The 19,296-nt window shown below is 41.4% G+C and overlaps 1 pseudogene; it reads right to left on the bottom strand.

The window, feature by feature from the left end:
- Positions 1-12,197: 12,197 nt before the first annotated feature.
- LOC121260095 lies at positions 12,198-13,097 on the bottom strand (annotated as a pseudogene).
- Between the last annotated feature and the right edge of the window lie 6,199 nt (positions 13,098-19,296).

Genomic DNA, 19,296 nt, shown 5'->3' with positions numbered 1-19,296 from the left:
CAAAGTGGAAGTCTTGGCGGGAAAACAGGACGCGTCCCGAACGAAAAATGAGGGAAAAAGAAAGCAAGGGGTTCAGTCTCAACCACCAACAGAAGGAGCAATAGTAGGCGATGGTCCTTTTCAGGGTGTTTATCTTGGGAACCAATTAAAAGATCAGATAGGAGATCATCTCCCAGAAGCCCTGCAGTCAATGCACGTGCATGAGGCTTTTAGTTTCGAGGGAGCCACTGAAGCCACGGATATACAAGGGACCCAAAAGAGCATGGGATATGGGTCTGACATACCAGAAGTGGTGGCACCTACTAGGAAGCTTGTTGTTTCTAGGTAGCAGGTTTCGGGAAAAAGTATGGGGACAGGCAGGTTGGCTAGTATAGATGATCATGTGAATCCTAGTAGGGTTGACTTGGTAAGCACTATCAAAAGGTGGAAAAGGAAGGCCCGTGAAAGAGCTATCCATGAGGAAGGCAATGGCGGTGTACCTCTGGCTAATATCTCTAACAGGCTAGCCAGAGTTTTTTACCAGAGGGGATGTAAGAGAAGGAAGACACATAGTAACTTTGTTTCAAAGAAGATTAAGGAAGATGATGGCACAAATGAAGGTTTGCTTGTTCAGGCAGAGGCTAGTCTCCAACCCTGCCATAATCAATGAGTATTTTGGTGTGGAACTGCCGAGGGCTTGGGAACCCTCGGTCAGTTAGTGTCCTTAGAAATTTATCTAAGGAAAATTGTCCCTTTTTAGTTTTCCTAGTGGAAACTAAAAGTATAAATAAAAGGATGGAAGAGATCAGGAGACCTTTAAAGATGGATGGTTGTTTTGCAGTAGACTGTGTGGGACTAAGTGGTGGTATTGCTCTTTTATGGAAAGAAAAAATGGAATGTAAAGTGATTAATTACACTAGATGGCACATTAGTGCACTGATTCATGAAGATGACTGTGGACCAACATGGCAATTTACTGGTTTTTACTGTCACCCAGATACTGGTAAAAGGAGTGGCAGTTGGCAACTTTTGAAGATGCTTAAACCTTCCAGCCCCATGGCTTGGCTTTGCTCTGGAGATTTCAATGAGATCCTTCACCAAAAGGAGAAAATGGGAGGAGCAAGCAGACCCTATAAACAAATTGAGGAATTTAGGTAAGCAGTAGACTTCTGTGGCCTTAATGACATCCACTCTCAAGGGTTATGTTTTACATGGTCCAACAACATGTTTGGAAGGGAATTCACAAAGGAAAAGATAGATAGAGCTCTTGGAAATAAGGAATGGAATGACCTCTTCAATCATGGCTCGTGCACTGCCCTTGCAGCAGTTAAATCTAACCATTCTCCTCTTCTCATTAAAACATGCAGAACAAGTTAAAAGAGAAGGAGAAGAAGAGTGTGTTTCAGATATGAGATGGCATGGGAGCTAAAGGAAGATTGCCAAAAAGTGATTAGTGAGGCATGGAAGAGGGACAATAGATCAGGCTATGAGGCTAGTGTTCTGAGGAAAAAACTAGATGCCTGCCAACAGGAGTTGCGGGTTTGGAAGCAAAAAACAAAAAAGCAGCAGGACATGACCATCACACAGGGGCTACAAAGCATTGGTCACCTCCAAGAAACTGGCTCAGGCAGTCATTTAGCTTCCATGAAACACGCTCAGGAGGATGTGGTGTCTGCTATGATAGAATATGATCTAAAGTGGCGCCAAAGGGCAAAGCAACACTGGCTCAAGCATGGAGATAGGAACACCCACGATTTTCAAAGTCAAAGAAGAAAGACCAATACTATCAAAAGGGTCGAGGCCTTACAAGGAAGGATTGTAACTGAGCAGGCAGAGATTGGAGGTGTATTCACAGGTTACTTCTCTTCACTTTTTGCTTCCACACAACCTTCTAATTCTGAAAACTGTTTGTTTGCTCTGGGAACAAAACTGGATTCGGAGATGCAGGCTTGGTTAATGATCCCCTTCAACAAAGGACATATAACAGAGGCTATTTTTCAGATGAATCCACTAGGGTCACCTGGCCCTGATGGATTCCCAGCTCAGTTTTATCAAAAACACTGGGAGGTGGTGGGTGAGCAGGTGTGTAATTTTGCACTCAAAGTCCTAAACCAGGGTGGTTCTCTTAAGGAGGTTAATGACACCTTCATTACCCTCATACCCAAAGTTAAAAACCCCAAGAGAGTTACTGACTACAGACCTATCAGCCTGTGTAATGTTATTTACAAAATAGTCTCCAAAACCCTTGCAAACAGGCTGAAGGTCATTCTGTCAACGCTTATTTCTCTTAACCAAAGTGCCTTTGTACTCGGGAGACTCATTTCTGATAACACGCTGGTAGCCTATGAAATCCTACATACCATGAACTCAAGAATGAAAGGTAAAAGAGCTTTTATGGCTATGAAATTAGACATGAGTAAGGCATAAGATAGGGTGGAATGGCAGTTTGTCGAAGCTATTATGACCAAGATGGGATTCCCTCCACATTGGATTAACTTAATTCAGACATGTCTCCATTATGTTTCCTACTCAATACTTGTAAACGAGGAGCCTCAAAAGTCCTTTTTGCCTTCAAGGGGGCTTAGGCAAGGGGACCCTTGTCCCCTTACCTCTTCATTTTATGTGTAGAAGCTCTCACTGCCTTTTTAAACCAAGCTGAAACCTGTGGTGGTTTGACTCCAGTCCCTATTGGAAGAGGTCCAATATTAGTGAACCATCTTTTTTTTGCAGATGATAGTTTGCTTTTCTGCCAAGCTAAAGCTGAGGAATTCAGATATGTGCTCAACATACTTGACATATATGAGAAGGCCTCGGGACAGGTGATAAACAAAGACAAGTCTTCTATTTTCTTTAGTAGAAACACTGGCCAGGCAGTTCAACAACAAATTTTGGAGCTTGCAAGGGTTTAATCTTCTAGCACTTTTGAAAGATACTTGGGACTACCTGCATTGGTGGGCAGAGCAAAGGTGGCATCATTTCACTCTCTTATTGATAGGACATGGAGTCGAGTTACAAACTAGAAAAACAAATTTCTCTCTACAGCAGGGAAGGAAGTTCTCCTCAAAGTAGTCCTTCAAGCCATACCCACCTATGCCATGGGTATGTTTATGATACCACTCTCCATCACTAGCAAGCTAAATCAATTACTCAGGAAATTCTGGTGGGGCTTCAATGAAGATAGTTCCAAAATTCAATGGGTCAATTGGAAACAACTCAGCTATAGCAAAGACATGGGAGGGCTTGGTTTTCGAGACTTGAGGAGCTTTAATCTAGTCTTACTTTCCAAGCAAGGTCGGAGAATTTTACAAAACCCAAACTCCCTGGTGGGCAGGGTTCTAAAGTAGAAGTACTTCAGTAAGGTAGGGTTTTTAGAAGCCAAAGTGGGGACAGGACCATCTTTTGCCTGGAGAGGTTTCCATGCAGGTCTAACGTTGTTAAAGGAAGGTCTCATATGGAGGGTGGGGAATGGCCAACAAGTCAATATATGGTCAGATAAATGGCTACCTTTCTCCCTTCCCTATAAGATTCAATCCATCCGAGATGTGGATTGTTGGTGTGAAAATGTTTGTGATCTGATTGACCCCCAGGTGTAGCAGTGGAAGGAACCTTTCCTCCAAGAGCTTTTCACCCAGCAAGAAATAGATGACATCAAATCAATACCAATTAGTCTGGGGGGAGAGAAGACAAGTTAGTTTGGCAATTTACTACAAATGGGAAATACACTGTCAAGAGTGGATATCACCTCAGCAAAGTTTTGGAGTGTGGTCTAGAAGGGGAAACCTCAGGCAAAGCAAAAGAAAAACAAGCTTGGAAGACTATTTGGAAGCTAAGAGTAACCCCTGCTACCAAGATGTTCTTATGGAGAGCATGCAATGAGGACCTACCAACACTAGCAAATCTAAGAAGGAGAAAAGTCGTGGAACATAGCTCATGTCTGACTTGTAAGCAGGAGCCAGAAACATATGGACATGTTCTGTGGGGATGTATTGCTGCAAAGGATGTGTGGGGGTCAGGGAATGAAAAAGGTGCAAAAGCAATCCTTTCAAAGTGATTTGATCTTTGATATCTGGTCAAGACTCGTAGAGATACTCAGTTTATAGGAACTCGAAGAAATGGCAGCTACTATGAGGGGCATATGGACTAGAAGGAATAACACTATTCATAGTAAAGAATTCAAACACCCAAATGCTCTTCACCAACTGGCCAAGGCAGAACTGGTATCCTACAGGGAAGCTCTAACAGAGGATCTAGGTGTCAAGCTCACAGACCATGTAAGGACTCCAAGGTGGTCAAAGCTTGATGTGGGATCATATAAGGTCAACTAGGATGCGGCTGTAAACCAGAAGGAAGGGAAAATTGGAATTGGAGTTCTTATCAGAGATCACCATGGTTACTTTATTGGAGGTTTATAGGCACACAGATCCCTCAAAGGAACCCCTTTTGATGCTGAAGCCTATGGTATGCTCTTAGCAGCAGTTTTTTGCAAAGAGGTTGGCATTACGCACCTTTGTCTGGAGGGTGATTCAAAGCAAGTTGTGGATTTATTGAAACATTACACAAAGAATTGGAGCTTGGGTGGCTGCCTGGTAGAAAATGCAAGGGAGATTCTAAATTCCTATGCTTGTTGGTCAGTGGCTCATACATAGCGAGAAGCTAATATGGCAGCACATCACCTAGCAAAAACTGCTTTTGAATGCACAGAGGATATCTATGATCTTGAAACATGTCTCTCATGTATCTTACCTATAGTCACAAAAGAAATGATGTAACTTTACTACTCGGTATCGAGTTTTAGTTGATGTACTTGAGACTTATGATTAATGAGATAAGCTCTTTTATAAAAAATAAAAAAAATAAATAAATAAAAAATAAAAAAATCTCACTTTATATGAGTACAAAAATTATGTTTTATAGAATTAGTTTTTTAGAATTAACATATTAGTTGGAAGAGTTAAAGGATATCAATTAAATTTGGGAAGTAATGATATTTTAGTGTTTAGAGAATTTTAGACATTTAGGTAAGATAGGTTACTTTAGAATTTCAGGTTTAAGTATCGAAATACGTGTTCGATTGAAAATTTACGAAAGTTACGTGACTATTTTATAGGTGATTATTGATTTTTGTTTGGCACTATTGTGGAAAAAAAATTCTGAAAAGCTAAGAGTCTAAGTAAGCGGGGTTCTTATGCTAGACTTTACATAAAAAATAAAATGGGCTAAGGTTGATTTTCGAAAAATATGCATGTTTTGTTATGAAAAGAAATTTAAAATGACCTCAGTTATTTGTTCTGCATTACTCATGAAATTTTGTATAAGAATAAAGTATTTTCTAGTATGACTGGTGCAGACATGAGTTTATTTTTGGCATTCGGTTATTACACTGAGAAAAATGAGCGAATATGAAAGTTTGATAATTTTTATATGTGACCTGAATGTTCTGAATCTGTTTTGGAAAATATGAAATGATTTGACTTTCAATACTCTGTGTTGATATGATGTGGCATATAAAAAACCTTTGGTATGACTTTTTGATTTTGTTCTGACTCTGATTTGTTTTGACTTTGATTCTGGTTCTGATATGGTGATTCTAATTTTGTTTTGCTATGATATGTGGCACTGTTACGGGATATAATAGTGACCTCTAGCCCTATCACGAGATACAATAATGACCTCTGACCTTCTCACGAGATATAATAGTGACCTCACCCAGCTACGAGATATAATAGTGATTTTCAGTTCTAAGTACAGTTGCTTTGGTGTCATGGTGATTTTTGTTCTACTTGACTTTTCACATAATGCGCAACCCTATCACAAGGGTTAAACATGGTCTATGTTATGATATGATGTTCTGATATGGTAAGAAGAATCAAAGGGTTTTTGTATATGAACAGTTGGATTTTGAATATGAATATTTTTGAACTTTTGGTCAGATATTTTTGATAACCTGTTCTGATTCCGCATTCTGAAAATAAAAAGTATTTTGTTTTGCATTCTGAACTCTGTAAATGCTCTATAAAAAGTGTTTTGTATGCTAGTATAAGTTCTCTACTTACTAAGTTGTTGACAACTCGCCTCTTATCTCCACATTATTTTTCAAATAAATTTTGATAGTTCAACTGGAGAACAAGAGTAGGAAGTTTTAGCAAGGTGTGATGATCGTAGAGGAATAAGTGTCTGATGGTACAAGTACTTATTTGAGAGTCATAGTTAGTAAATTAGTAATTTTTTATTATTTTGATATGTTGAGTTAAGGATATTTCGAACCTTTTGAGAGTTTTTAATTTATTTTATTGATGATTTTTTTTAGTGTGTCGGTGGAGGGATATAGATATTTTTTATATAATTATGCTATTGGAAAGGATTTTCAATTTTAGGAGCTAACTCTCTGAAGCTCCAGGACCTGGGCATTACAGATGAATTTAATATTCATGTTAAATTGCATGAATTTAAGCAAGGCATAACTAAAGTAAGTCATATACATTCGCATTCGATGACGCAAATTTCCTTTTCCCTTATAATTTGGGGGAAAGTTTAGAGTTTTCACCCCAAACCACCAATTGCAATTCACAGCACAAAGCAATTCACAGCATAGAGCAATGAAACAGAGAGCAATGAAACAACACAGAACAATGAAACAATACAGAACAATGGAATAACACAAAGCAATGAAACTGCACAAAGCAATGAAATAGAATGGTCGCAATAGAATAGCACAGAGCAACAAAAGAGCCAGAGCAATGAAATAGCAAGTTCGCAATGAAACGACACAGAGTAATGGAACAACATAGACCACTAAAACTGCATAAAACAATGAAACAACATGGTCGTAATGGAACAACACAGACCAATGAAATAAAACAGAGCAATTAAACATCACAGCATAATGAAACTGCATATAGCAATTCACAGCACAGAGCAATGAAACAGCACAGAGTAATGAAATAGCATGGTCTCAACCCAATAGCACAGACCAATGAAACAACACAAACCAATCTAACATCACAGAGAAATTGAACAGCACAGATCAATCCAACAGTAGGCAAAAATATCTAGGTATTTTTTTCATAATTTGAAATATATAGATCAGTGGAAAGTAGCCCCAAAACTAATCATAGAAAATTATTATTACAACAATGGAGGAAATACATTGCAACAAAAATCCGAGAAAAACATTTATTCAAAGGAGATCTGAAAACCCGAAAGAAATCAAGGGTTTTTTGTCAAACATTGGACCTGAAAATCCAGCCATGGAGGAACCTTATTCTCAGTGAAATGGGATAGAGAAGTTCGGTGCAAATAGTCATGGAGTATCCCGAATGGACGAAATTCAAAAACCACATGAAGCTGAATCGTCAGTGTGTGTACATGAAAATGGGGGAACCCAGCAACGGAGGAAAATGAGAGGGGATAGGGATACTTATAATGATGAACCGATGGAGAGGTTGTCGTCGTTTGTGGCTGCGATATGAGGAAGGGGCGAAAACGACAAAGGCACCCAACAATCGAAAGAAGGGAGATGCGGGAGCAAAGAATAACAACCAACGAAAAGAACAATTCGGGATGTACAGTGGATCTCGGAGATCCAATGTAGCATCCGAATTCTACAACCCTATTTTAGGGATTAGGATGGAGTAGAGTTTAGGGTGAAAACCCTAAACTTTCCTCCAAATTATAAGGAAAAATGACATTTAGAATATCGAAAGCGAATGTTCTTAATCATAGAGTCTCCATTATGAACAAAGGTGTCACCAATGTGTATGATTTCCTGAAGACTACCATCACCAATTAGAAACGCGTCATTACCAAGATTGAAAAGCATACCTGAATTATTTGTCAAGTAGGTAGAAGCACTGGTGTCTGCAGTCCATTCCGCATCATGAGTTCCATTTTCAGGAGACAAAAGTCGAGTCCTTCCCTCTCACAGGGGAAGATTATGTGCTTTGTCGCCGGCAAAACTTCTGCCTCTTGGACTATAGTCCATAGAGCTTGGTTTTGTTTCTCATGGCAGATAACATTACCCTACGTTGGTCTTCCTTGACATTAACAGATGAGGAACAACAGGCAGCAATACTACTAGAGGCTATCATAGAAGCAACAAAGATCAAAGGGAGCCATCGCCTTCTCTGTCTAATCTTAAATGACAGAACGACAAACAAGGAAGCATTCAAGAGCACAATGGCAAAGGTGTGGAATACTATTGGGTGGGTAACCTTCACATAACTAGGATCAAATAGGTATCTCATGGAGTTCCAACTAATCTCAGACAAGGAGAAGGTCTCTTACAAGGGTGCCCCTGGTCCTTTGATAGACATCTCATTTGCCTACAAGAGTTTGAGGGAGAGCTTCCCCTAAGCAAGGTGCAGTTTACCTTAGAACCATTCTGGGTGCAAACCCACAACCTTCCCTTCGCTGCCATGAACAAGGGGATGGGGGAAAGCATAGGTCCAGCCACTGGCAAAGTGCACAATGTGGACGTTGATGCTCAGGGTGATGGGTGGGGTAGTTTCCTATGATTCCAAGTTGACATTAACGTAACTAAACCTCTGCTTCGAGGCAGACTGCTTCATCATGGAGGTAAGAAGATTTGGGTTCAATACAAATATGAAAGGCTCTCCAACTTCTGTTTCAAGTGTGGCCAATTGAAACATGACCAAGGAAATATCCAAAATATAAACAAGCCTCACAAGCACAGGAACAATATGGACCTTGGATGAGGGCGGGATCACTGCCACCCTTACTGTTTTCTGTGAAAAAATACGGTGGTTCATCGGAGTCTTTCCAGGGAAGTCTTTTCCGGGAACATTCAGGTGAGAAGGGGGGGCTAGGGAAGTGGTCAAATCTAAGGCTCAATCAGCAATAGAGGATGAGGCTTCGAGCCATGAGCCAGCACCCCAATCTTAAGAGCCAACTTTGGACCAGATGCACCGCAATAGCCACTTGATCCATGAGGACCTACTACCTGCCACAGCAACAAAAGGCTATGGTACCAATTTCACCCCTGGAAATTTCCAGACCCCAAGAACTATTAATGGAAGTTGTGAGGATCCAAGTTTTTGTCCAGAAGCTGAGGTACAAAAGGCCAACAACATAAGGGCAACAAAACTGCCAATTCCCCTCCAATTTGCTTCTCCACAAGTTGACATGCTAATAAAAACCCTTTATGCTCTTGTAGGAAACAAGTGGAGAAGAAAAGCCAGGATGAAGACCAATGTTCTATCTGACATATCAAATCTCCCAAAGGTCCCTAGAGGAAGAAGAGCTTCCAAAAGAAATGGCGATGCAATGGTATACTCTACTAGCACCCCTTCAAAAGAAACCTAAACAAATGCTCAAACCTGCAAGGAGTTTACTTCAGGCCCCAGTGGTGGAGGCTGCTCAGTATCCCCACCTCCCCAAATGAATTGCATAAGTTGGAATTTTTTAGGGCTTTAGAACCCCCGGACAATTCATGAGCTTCACCTTTTGGTGAAAGCTAAGTCCCCCCACCTGGTCTTCCTTACTGAGACCAAGTGCAATAGTGATAAAATGAAAAGAATCCGATGTAAATTGGGGTTTGAGAACTGCTTTAGTGTTAACAGTAGAGGAAGGAGTAGAGGATTGACCCTTCTCTGGCACTCCTCAGTGGCTCTCAGTGTCATCTCATATACCAGTTGGCACATCTCTGTGATTAGTAACCAACCAAACAATGGAACCCTTGGATACTTACGGGTTTCTATGGTCATCCCAACACAGCTAAAAGGAATATCACTTGGCAGCTTTTAAAAGAATTAACTCCCTCACTCCATGTCCCTCGATTGTGCTTTGGAGACTTTAATGAGATCACAAGCATTACTGAGAAGTTTGGAGCTGCATCTCGACCCTATAGGCAGATAGTGGAATTTAGAGAAACATTGGTCCACTGTGATTTAAATGATCTTGGGTATGCAATAGATTGTTTTGCCTTGGCAAACAATAAAAAAGGCTGCCAATTTACCAAAGAGAGACTAGATAGGGCCCTTGACAATTCTACATGGCTTGATTCCTTAGTGGAGTACTCAGTGCAACACTTGTCTGCCTCATCCTCAAACCACAGGCCCCTCCTCATATAGATTCATGATAAGTTTGAATCCAAAAATGTGGACAGGATATTCGGGTACAAAGTAAGCTAGAGTAAACAAGAAGATTGTGGGGATACCATAAAACAATCATGGGAGAACTCCACAAGGGAACATCAAAGTCTCATGCCTCATAGATCAAGCAACCAACCGATGGAAAGCTAACATGATCCATGCTTTATTTATAGAAGAGGAAGCAAAGCTAATCAATGAAATTCCACTAAGCCCCTACCGCAAGCCTGACAGGCTTATTTGGAGATGCACCACCTCAGAGGAGTTCAGTGCAAAAAGTGCATACCACCTACTCACTGAACTGGACATCCAACAGCTGGGTCAATCCTCAAATTAAAGCAATCCCCACGACCCCTAGACCAAGCTCTGGAACCTGAGAATCCCAAATGCAGCTAAGACATTTCTCTGGAGGGCATATCTCAATGCCCTCCCCACTCGAGCAAACCTATTAAAGAGAAAGGCTTTGGAGGATACAGCATACCCAGACCCCTTTTTGGCTGAAGCTTTTGCTGCACTACAAGCATCCATTTTCTACAAATTTGTTGGTTACTCAAATGTGATCATGGAGAATGACTTCTTACAATTGGTTAATGGTTTGAACTCAACCTCAAACTCCATCACCTATGCAGGATAGTTTATAGCCGATATTAGATACAACCTTAATACTTTTTGTGATCGGTTAGTAAGGCACATTGTAAGAGCCAACAACTCAGTTGCTCATGCCTTAAGCAAGGATACACTTAGCAGCAGTGATTACACCACCTCTTTTGACTTAATTCTCCCTTGTATCCGCTCTTTGGTCTAACTCCTTTATCAATATATGCCATACTTTCATTATAAAAAATAAAAAAAATAAAAAAAGTCATAAAAGTCAATGCTTGTGAAATATCATCAGATTGGAGATCATGATCCAACTAGTGCCAACATTTAACATGGTGTGTCACGAGCTGTGCTGTTGAAGACAACAGAATTGTGGGTCCCACTGGATGAGACATTAGGACGGGACGTGTGATTGACTTGGGAGAAGCCAACGTCCTCTAGAGGAGAACGGGCGTTGTTTGCCCTTGTTCCCGTCTCCAATTTTGTTCCCGTAGAAAGCGTACGCTTGTGTGTTGAAGGATTCATGAAGTTGAGTCTCTCATCTCGTATCCTTGCAGCAGCGGCACAAGCTCGGCTTAGGAGGGCATCGGCGGCTTGAGCATGGAGGTGGTGAAGGGTTCGTATTTCAGACCCAAGTTGTTGAGGAGAGAAAAAACCTTCATATTGTCACTCACGGGACTTCTGATTGCAGCTAGGTGGCCACACACAGTCTTGAAGCTTTCGATTTGATCTTGCAACGAAGTCGTGGCTTCCTTCCTCATGTATGTCAATTGTTGAGTAAGCTGAAAATCCCTTTTTTGGGATTCTTGGGCATAGGCTTCTTGAATGGTATGCCAGACTTGATAAGAAGTCTCAAGACTGACTAGGCCGTGGATGGACTGATTTCCTCCATCTTAGGTATGTAGAACTCAGTTCTTTGTGACTAGTTGTTGTGGCTTCATCAGGGATGAGATCATTTGGTGGAGGGGAGGTAGCGTCTGTGAGGTGTCCCTTGAGGTCTTGGCTCTCAGCCAAGGCCACAATCTGTTCCCGCCATAAGGGGTAATTCCCCTAGTTCAACTGTAAGGTCACAAAATTGTTGACCGAAAGTGAGATTGACGCCATGGGAGTAAGGCTCTCTTGCTCGCACAAGGCTCTAATTACCATAAAGACAATTGAACATGAGGTGTTTGTGAAAAATTCTTACACACCGTGAGAGTCTATTGAGAGCCCTTACGTTACAAAGTTTAAAAAAGTAAATTAAGAGGATTCGGTGGATGTGATTTCCATTCTAGTGCATGTAGTCGTTAGGTGTAGAGTTTCCTTTTGTGAAATAGGAGCCGTTGGTGGCAAAGTTTCCTTCTGTGGAATTGCATCCGTTGTAGGAGTGTCTAAGCATTTTCCTTATTTATGCTGTCTGGTAACCTACCTACAAAAATCTTGAGATAGTTTTCGAAGATTAATATTAGTTTTCATCTTATATCTTTTCATTCCCAATCAATCGTAAATATAGCACATTTACGCGGGTTCATATACCAAGCACTTCAAATATGTCATATATTATTAATTAATCAGGAATACATTGCAAGAAAAGCACACGATACTCGATGGAACTGTAGTGTTATAATGGAGCTAATCAGGAGTTAATCTTCCTGCAATTCTTTCTAATCTCTCCCCTTGGACCTGTCAATGGAGAAATATTTCCCATCTTAATCATGGATTGGGCAAACTGCTCGAAAGAACAGCTCCTTGTTTTCTAAGTATTTCTTCACCAATTCCATGGATGCTTTGTTCTTTGTGAGAAGAACTTGATCAGAGCTTAAAAGGCCTTTAGAATACGACAAGTTCTTGAAATAGCTGTTTTCGAATTTTGTTGGGCTGACAAAGTCCAAGAGAAACAGGTTCTAATCACCACCTGATCTCGGGCATCTGGTTCTCAATTGGGCAGCATATGATTGATCAAATGTGCTCTCAGGTAGCCCATTGCCTAACTGGTTGTAGAGTCTATACCTGAAGCTAGTGCACGGGGCATTTCCTATCGTGTGATTCCCAGATTATGGTTTAACACAATGGTAGGCTCAAGCTAGCTCTTTAAATATTACCGGATAGCGCAACAAGATCAACGACATTAAGTCCTTGTCGCTTGAACTTGATGAGGATAGTTTGGAATGTGTTGTTTGGAGCAGGGACGCTGTTGTTTGAGCCACTCAAGCTTGCACCTCTGGAGTCCCTTCTTCCTTTTTCTCTTCTCTCTCTCTCTTTCCTTTTTCTCTTTCAATGCTGACCCTCATCATTTTCTCAAAGATCTCTCTCTCTCTCTCTCTCTCTCTCCCCCTCTCTCCCTCCCCATCTCCCTCTCCTTACCGAAAGCTTGCAGAAAATCAAAGAAAAACATCCTTTGATTTCAACATAGACGACAAAAACGACAGCCATTCCGTTTGGGTCTAAGGATGTCTTAGATCTACACATATTACCGATGGTTTTTCAATTTGGTTTGTTTTGGTGTACATCGGTATGTCAATGTAAATGGGTATGATATATGTAGTGAGTTTATACAAATTTGAAGGAATTTTGTTAGGATATGTGTTGTTTCTTTGAGATCTAAACATATCTCTGTCTGGAGTCTTCAAAATGAAATTTTTTTCTGATTTCCTTTCATCTCTCCCTCTCTCTGTGTCAGTTTCTTTGATAGAAATTTTCTTTGTGAATCCTTCGAAATTTGAAGAGATTTGTTTGGTACAAATCTGAGTGGTATTTTTTGTAATGGTGTGAGAAAAATCAGACTGGTATTTTTTGTAATGGTTTTTTTGTACAAATCTGACTGGGTATGATTTATTACCGACAGAGGATGTTCACCCACCATTCACGGAAATCTGAGGAATATCTTATTTTGTAGTTTAGATCTACACATACTACCGAAAGTTTTTTAATTTGGTTTGTTCTCGTGTACATCAGTATAATTTTTATACTCAACTTGTAGAAATTTCAACATCTCACAGATTGTGTTTTGGTTTGGTTTGTGTTTGAACATTTTTTACTCATACCCAGCCTCTATTGGTTGACATCGGATCGTGTATATGGGTATGATTTTTTTTTTTTTTTTTTGTGAGTCTTTAGAAATTTCAACAGATTGTGTTTAGCTTTCGTTTTGTACAAATCCATGATTTTGTGATTGGCAATGACAGTTGTGATTTTGTGATGATTTACGGCGAGGTTGTGTTGAGTTTCCACCATAGCTTTCATTCAATTTTCGGGCATTTCCTTTCTGCCGACTACTCCCTTCTTTCTTCACACCATTCACTTTTCATGCCATTCCCTTCCACCAAAACATTTTCCATGGCCTCAAGGAATGCTTCTCACAGTAGGCCACCCTCCTTCAATGGATCTACCTGGACTTCTGCCTTAGGCCCTACCGTTTTGGATGCTCTTCGTGGGCAGTATTCGATCCAGGGCAAGGAGGTCCTGGAGCTTCCCGAACCAACTTTTTATTTGGTAGGGCATCAAGTTGTTGCAGCTTAGCTAGTGGACGGGAAAGCTGAAGTGGAAAACAAAGCAGCAACCTTGCACACATTGGGTGGACATGTGTACAACGTGATGTTTCACTTTAGTGCTACATTGGAATGCACTGAGATGTCCTACGAAGAGATCATTGAGGAGAATAGACTCCTTTGGCAGCTCGCCAAGGACCAACACAAGGTGGCATCTAATCTCCAAGCCGAGAAGGAGTCTTTGAGGTGGGAGATTTCCCATCTCGAGTCTGCCACATCCATCGCCGCCAAGGAGAAGGGCTAGAGCAGGCAAGGATATGCCACCTCAAAGAGGAGGCAAAAGAGACTCAGAAGTGTTGGGAAGAGTATTTCGCTACCCTGGCGAAGGTGGTAGACGAGGTCCATGACTCACAAGGTTGCCTAAAATGGCTGCAGTCCTAGAAGGACGCACTGACAACACAATGTTTTGAGCTATTAAAAGGTAAGCAGGCAGCTGAGTCCCAACTCTTGGGCTTGTCGGAGTCCCATAGGCAACTAGAGGGAGGATCTCGAGGCAAAAAGGTGACAAAACTAAAGGTCTAGCTTGTTACAGCCAATGTGAAACTTGCTCGGTTTACTCTCGAGCTTTCAGCGGCCAAGCACCTCCACAACCAAACTTGGAGTCTCGAATACTCCCGAGGGCTAGAGAAACTGAAGAAGCACTAGATGTCAAACCTTGCTGCTCTCACTGGGGCTTTGGATCTTGCGTAGTTTGCCCCGACTCTGGCAGATCATCTCCCTCTTGATTCCTTGGGGCACAGTCTGATGCCTGACGCCTTCCCTGCCCCGCCGACTTGCCAACGACCCTGACTCTTTCTTTTCCAGGAATCCTCTACTAGGGTTCCCACCTAGTATTTATAAACTTGTTATCAATGAACAAGGTTTCATCTTGAACTTTCATCTTTCTCCTTTTTACGTGCTTGGCTTTGCTGTCTGTCTTCCTTGTTCTTATGTTCCTTTCGCTGTAGATCTAGGCATAGCTATCGGGACTTGTGCATGTGGTCCCTAGCCAGCCCGAACCTTGCATAGAAATCTCCTTTGTGACATAGGCCTAAGTCAACGGTCACTGGCAAGGAGGGGAGAGTGGGACACTTGGGAAAGGTGTTCCCTCTTTATGTTGCACAGGCAAGGCGTATATGCAAAGCGTCGGCCTTGGGGGCTATGCAGGATCCGAGATCGACCACTCTGGCAGGCAAGGGGAGAATGAGACACTTGAGAGATGTGTTCCCCCTTCAACTGTCAAGGCACGAGCATAGAGCATTGACCTCAGGGGTCAGGCAAGATTCGAGATCGATTGCATTGGCAGGTGAGGGGAGAATAGGACACTTGGGAAAGGTTTTCTTCCCTTAGGCCGTTGAGATGCAAGTACGGAAAATCATCCTTAGGGGCTAGGCGGGATCCAAGATCGACCTCACCGGTAAGAGAGGAGAAAGTGGTACACTTAGGAAAAGGGTCCCCCCCCTTCGGCCATCAGCCTCTCGGGTCAAGCGGGTGAGGAGAGAGTGGGACAATTGGCAAATGTGTTCCCACCTTCGGCCAGCCAGGCGTGAGCGTGGAGCTTCAACCTCGAGGGCCAAACGAGATTCTGGATCAACCACACTGGAGGGCAAGGGGAGAGAGAGAGACTTGGGAGAGGTGTTCCCCCCTTTGGTCAATGAGGCACTAGTAGGGGTGAAGTTTTTCCATTCCGGTCAATCTATAGGGTGTTTTTAGGAGCGGACCAAACCACTTCGGTCCACCCTTTTCCAACCTTGGACCAGACCGTATTTCCTTTTGGACCTGACTAGACCATTAAGTATCGGTCCGTTCGGTCTGACCCAACACCAAATGGGGAAGTTTTATATTTTTTAGCCCAACAGACATTTCTAGTCAAATTTCAACCGAAATTGTGACACTTTATCCCATTTTATCCGAAAAATGTTATCAATCATATTGTTTATGATATATTATTAATTGATAGCACATATTATTAATACTTGCTTACAACTTAGGTATCTTAAAAAAATATTTAATTACTTTAATTAAATGTAAATAGTAGAGTATGTATGACTGTATGATATATCCACAGATAATGACATCAATTATCATATGATTTATGATATATGATTAATTGACTAAATATATCATTTAACATTTTATATGGTCAATAATAATAGCTTAGATAAAAATTACATAATTAACTTATACAATTGTTATATAAAATAATATATTATATATAGTGAAAAATATTTTTAAAAAATATAAATTGTTCGGTTGGTTTCTATTCGGTCCAGTCTAAAATTCATAGACCCTGGGACCAGACCACCCATTCGGTCCCAAAAATGGAGAACTAAAACTGACCACACTAATTTTTGGTCTAGGCCAATCGATTTTTTTGAATTTGGACCAAAAATCTTACATCTCTAGGCGCGAGCACGGAGCTTCGACCTTGATATCCAGGCAGGATTCAGGATCTACAGCTCTAGCGGGCAAGGGGAGAGTGGGACACTTGGAAGAGATGTTCTCCACTTCGCCACCGAGGTGCAAGTGTGGTGCATCGGCCTCGGGAGCCAGGTGAGATTTGGGATTGATCTCTTTGGCGGGCAAGGGGCAAGCGGGACACTTGCGAGAGGTGTTCCCTCTCCTTCATCAAGGTGCAGGCATAGAACATCGACCTTGAAGGCTAGAAGGGATCCAAAATCGACCGCACTAGTGGGCAAAGGAAGAGTTGGACACTTGGGAGAGGTGATCCCCCCTCCACCGTCAAGGTGCAGGCGTAGAGCATCTACCTTGGGGGCTAGGCGGAATCCAAGATTGACCGTACTAGCAAGCAAAGGAAGACTGGCACACTTGGGAGAGGTGTTCCCCCCTTTGCCTCCAAATTTGTGGGTGTGTCACCTATTCCACGTGGTCGGAATAGCATACAAGGATGGTACATAAACGCAATATTATCCGTTTTTGTATGAATGAATTTTTACATGGGGGTTGATACACTGAGGGGACAAAAATAAGTACACTACATCCAAATAGTTGTAGGGGTGTCCATGGTTATCTCGCTATATGCCATCGGGTTTGCTTTGCCCCCCTTCTTAAAGCTTTCACTCGTAGCATTCCCTCGCCACAAACACGACCCCCACGCCCTCTTCCTTTAGGAACTTCATCTTCAGATGGTAGGTGGCAGTCACCAACTTTAGACTATTCAAGATTGGTCAGCTGTAACGCCCGTCCTTGTGATGAGACTTTTTATAAAATATTTTCATAAAGAACAACGGGAATTACCGTTCGATTTAAAAATTTTTACTTTCTTCCCAGGGTTCAAGACTCTACGTTTATAAAATAAAAAGTGCTTTTACAATAAAAGAGGAAAACATTAATCTTACATTAAAAGGGTCCCTCGTACGATTAAAACTCGTGCCTAGACTTCCGTGCTCTTCCCCATGGCCGTGTCTGTCCTGATGCATACTTTTCATTCCGTCCCTGTGAGGAGGGAGAGACATGCATAAAAACTAAAATGAGTCGAAAACTTGTAAGCATTACTTCATACAGTTAAATATAACAACATAGGTTTTCATTCATACATTCATCATTCATACATACTATACGTGCATGCTTACATACATACGTGCGTTATTTTGAAAACACTGCTAGACGGGATGTTCCTTTAAAAAGGGACTTTCTTTTCGTAAAACGTTTCCCCTGTCAGTGCCTTCATTTCTTAAAGGTTCGTGCGTTCGTGCATACATGAGTTCATACATACGTACATACATACATACATACATTCTTTATTATCACTTTCATAGGCTAGTACACACTGTTACGCCCTGTGTGTTGGGGTTAGCGGTCTTCCTTTTGACCCAGACTCCGCCCATGGCCACGGGTTGGGAATTCCTTTCATAAGGGGTATTAGGTGCACTACCAGTACTACTTACACAGCATTGCAATCTGTCCATTCATTGGTACCCTTTCATTCATTCATGTGGCCGTTACATGTCTTTATACATTTCATGCTTTCATTCATTCATGACTTTTCATTCATTCATGCTAGCTCTAGAAAGCTAGACCTTTCATTCAGTTCTTTCTTCAATTTAACAGTTCAGTTCATGAGAAAACATTCATTTTCATTCTTTTCATGAGAAAACATTTCTTTTGATGAGAAAACATCGTTTGGGGCGTAAGCCCGAAAACGTCTTTCCTTTTTCAGTTCATTTCAGTTTAACAGTTCGTTCGTGGAAACTTCTTTTTAAAACATACATGGGCTTAGACGTCAGCTTTCGTGGCATCCATAACCGTCACCTTGAACGTCGTCTCTCACGGCATCCACGAGCATCACCTCATGGTGCGCGTGAGAGCGTCAGTTCGTAGGAGCCGTAAAAGTGTCTGTCTTCATGCCTTTCGTGCAGTTCGTGGATTTTCTCAGAAAATACATACAATAGATACATCGTATAGTCATCCATTCACATGCGTACAATTAATACTTTCATTGTGTAAAAAGGGGCTGCCAAGGAGGGCCGTACATACGTATACCATTGAACACTTAGCATTTTCTTTCGTAAAACGTCTTTCGTGTCTTTCCGTAAGGCATCGTGAGGAAAAACGTTTCTTTTCGTTTCTTTACATTTTAGAAAGACTCTAGAAGAGTATGAACGTAACACTTACCTAGACTCCATACTACTTGCATATCATGCAGTCCATTCATGTGTGTGTCAGATGGCAACCTACATGCATACACATAACTTTAATGTCATTCTCTATCTAATGCATAATCCACTTGAACTAGAAATAGAACTACGCTTTACTTAGAACACCCTCCTTCTATCTCGTGCACTTACGTGCCCTTAACTATGTTAAACCCTTCAAAATCTACTTACGGTCATTATCTCTTCCAAACTCAATGTTCTACTTCGAGTGCTCATTCACTAAGGTGAACCCATGATTCACCTTAGAATTAAGACACTAGGACATTCGTCTTACTCTCCTTACTAATCACATTCGACGCATGATTCCGACCGATGGAATCATGCATCACAATCCTAACAATACACCCATCACTACCTTCATACACCTTAGCCCACACTAAATCCTCATTCCCATCCATACAAGTCACACGGCTTTAAGCCAACTCTGAG

The sequence above is a fragment of the Juglans microcarpa x Juglans regia genome, chromosome 4D (genome assembly GCF_004785595.1).
Source record: "Juglans microcarpa x Juglans regia isolate MS1-56 chromosome 4D, Jm3101_v1.0, whole genome shotgun sequence".
Taxonomy (NCBI): Eukaryota; Viridiplantae; Streptophyta; class Magnoliopsida; order Fagales; family Juglandaceae; genus Juglans; species Juglans microcarpa x Juglans regia.
This window is presented reverse-complemented; position numbering and strand designations above follow the sequence as displayed.